This window comes from Camellia sinensis, chromosome 1, assembly GCF_055761805.1.
Source record: "Camellia sinensis isolate YWXY chromosome 1, ASM5576180v1, whole genome shotgun sequence".
NCBI classification, from domain to species: Eukaryota; Viridiplantae; Streptophyta; class Magnoliopsida; order Ericales; family Theaceae; genus Camellia; species Camellia sinensis.
In genome coordinates, this window is record NC_138961.1 from 98,924,254 (window position 1) to 98,927,695 (window position 3,442).

General features: G+C 27.1%; 1 long non-coding RNA gene across 1 annotated transcript; it reads right to left on the reverse strand.

The window, feature by feature from the left end:
* Positions 1–895: 895 nt before the first annotated feature.
* LOC145789874 (uncharacterized) lies at positions 896–2,550 on the reverse strand. The gene is made up of 2 exons (XR_014328312.1): positions 2,314–2,550; positions 896–1,211 (listed from the first exon to the last, which is right to left on the reverse strand). It is a non-coding gene; the product is annotated as an uncharacterized LOC145789874 (long non-coding RNA).
* Between the last annotated feature and the right edge of the window lie 892 nt (positions 2,551–3,442).

Below are 3,442 nucleotides of genomic sequence, written 5' to 3' on the forward strand. Positions count from 1 at the left end.
AAACCTAAATTTGTAGACTACACATTTAAAATACATTAATTTCATATAGATTGTGAATTCTATCATTTTAAATCAATCAAAATTTATATTTTAAAATAAATTACATAGTTAGTTCTTATAGTTTAAGTGAAGTGTCAAATTAATTTCTATAGTTTTAATTTGAACAATTTGATTTTCATATTTTTAGTTTTGTTGCAACGTTAGGATTTCTTCTATTTTTTTTGAATTTCAATTTAATCATTCTAATTTCGTATATGGCCTTTTTTTTTTAAAAAAAAATTGTAACTGTAAGTGATAATGGGATTATAATGTAACAAAATAAAAAATAAAAAATTAAAATTATTCAAATTAAAATTACAAAATTCAAAATAAAATTTCACTCAAACTAAAAGATCTAACTATACAACTTATCCTATATTTTATTAATATATTTGGTAATGTTTGAGCAAAAATAAACTTTCCAAAGGCCTGGTTGGGTGGAATTTTTATTAAATTAAAAACTAATAATCAGAAATCAAAAACTAAAAGCACCCATATCCTAACTTCCAAATAATTAACTTTTTTCCAGCTTATCTAAGCTATTTTTGCTTAATAAGCTATAAGCATAAGTTGTACCAAATAGTTTGGCACAAACTCTTCAATCAAAATAAGTTACAATCACTTCCCAAAAACTGTAACAAACGGTCTCAAAATAATAAATTAATTTCATATAGATTGTGAATTCTATCATTTTAAATCAATCAAAAAATATATTTTTTAAAATAAATTACATAGTTAGTTCTTATAGTTTAAGTGAAGTGTTAAATTAATTTCTATAGTTTTTGTAACGCTCCGAAAATTGGGTAGGGTATATCTATTTATGTAACAAAACCCACCTGATAGACAAACACATATATATAGCTAATTATTTCATACATCCATTTCCATTAAATCCCAAATATCAAATACATGTTGTTCACATCTCAATGCTTCAGTTTCAATCCCAAGCATGCATTTTACAACAAGTATAAAATGGAAATCTAAACAGATAATAAGTGCCCTACAGGCTTACATATTTATCCAAGAACATTCTTGGTTACACAAAATAGAGTTTCAACTCAACGCAAATACAGTCATGGGCTTACATTCAATAAATAACAATAAAACAAAAATGAAGCCTCAGCTTGGAGTCCTCCCAAGTCAGTGTCTTGGCGGAGGCATAACACCTGTACCTGAAATGGTTTCCCTTATAAGGTGAGCCACAGTCCAGTAGAGACATACTACATAACATATGGATCATGACAAGACTAAAGATGAGTATGCTCATGGCATGCTCACGATAAAATAGTTTATTTCTCTTTTTATAAAGCATGCAATGCTGAGATGCAACAACAGATATAAAGCCATTTCCATTTTAAACTATATTTGTTACATGAATACATGCTCTGTGAATCTCTAGGTGAGTGTCTGCAAGTAGGCCCTAATGCACTGCCATTGTTAATTTTACCAGTAAACTGGAAGACTTGACACCTAACCACACGGTTCTACACCCCCTACCTAGATTCACCAAGTATTCATCTTTTCGCAAACAGATACATTTCCAAACATTTTTCAAAAACAGATACATTTCCAATGAAATAAATGTAATGCAATGTCCAATGCAACAAATGAGGAATGTGGTTCAATTTACCTAAGTCTCATGCATTTCTACAACAATCATGGCTATCCTCTACCGTTAGCCCAAAACAAATATTTCTAAACAAATATTTAAACAATTAAATTCCAAAAAATATGATAAATACAATCTATTCCACATCTCATCAAATATGAACAACTACACTAGTTTTCATATTACAATCACGTCCGGTAACCTCTCAAGGTCCATTTCTAATCGTGTCGGTTTTATTCCAACAGATACATTAAGTAAAATAATACCATTAATACCCAAGAAAATATCATTTTCTTTCCAAACTCATTCTCTAAGCATTATTCAACTATGACATCCTATTTTGATCAAAAGCCTTAAAATTTAAACGTAATTCCTTTGTTTTATTTAAAAATGTTCTTTTGGTCACAAACCGGTAAAATTTTTAAAAATGATCGAATGAAAGTCCGTTTTTGTTCAAATTTAAAACATAACTCTTTCATAACCTTACAAACATATTCTAAGTTTATACTTTCGCAATTTAGGCATCAACTTTTTATTTTTCTCAAAATTTCTCCTTTAATCAAATAAATCACAAAATTTTCAAAAATTCTAATTAAATTATATACAACTCTAAGCTCCATATAATCAAGTAAAAGTGCATAAAGAAATGTGGAAAAAATCCCTACCTCAAGCCAAGAAGCTTTCAAATTTTTCGGCAACAGAAATTAAATCCGTTTAGAGCTAAATGACGCCTCTTCCGCCATCTACATTTTGATTCAAAGCACTAGGGCTAAAAAATGACTTACACTAGATCAAACTCAAGAAAAACCAACATTAAAACCCTTTTTTCTTTCTTCCTCACGGCATTCTCCCAAAAGTTGAACAAAAAATCCTTTTTGGTTACTATTTATAGATATATACACCTAAACAAATATCTAAACACAAATATCTAACTACACACACACACATATATATATATATATATCAATTAAAAATACATTTCAACATCTTTACAGACAAAAGTAAATATAATATTTTCTCACGACAAAATATATTTCGTTTAATAGTACACACTATAAATATTCACAACTCTTTTATGGTAATCAAATAATAATAATAAAACCACAACAATATTTCATGGTTACTAACGGGTCACGATTCAATCAATTGAGTTCAAAATGAATGGAGTTTAATAATTTAAAATAAATCCCCAACTGAGATTAAAGTATAAATTCAATTTGATTTAACTCGTTACAGTTTTTATTTGAACAATTTGATTTTCATATTTTTAGTTTTGTTGCAACGTTAGAATTTCTTCTAATGTTTTTTTTTGAATTTCACTTTAATCGTTTTAATTTTGTATATGGCTTCTTTTTTTTTTTTTTTTGGTTTAAAATTGTAACTATAAGTGATAATGGGATTATTGTGTAACACAATAAAAAATAAAAAATTTAAATTATTCAAATTACAATTACAAAATTCAAAATAAAATTTCACTCGGACTAAAAGATTTAACTATACAACTTATCCTATATTTTATTAATATATTTGGTAACGTTCGAGCAAAAATAAACTTTCCAAAGGCTTGTTGGGTGGATATTTTTTTTTTTTTAAAGTTAAAAATTGATAATCAGAAAGCAGAAATTAAAAGTATCCATATCCCAACTTTCAAATAATTAACATTTTTCAGCTTATTTAAGCTATTTCTGCTTAATAAGTTATAAACATAAACTGTATCAAATAGTCTGACACAAACTCTCAAATCAAAATAAATTAGAGAAAAATTACCAAGAAGTCTTTTTTGAAAATGTGTAG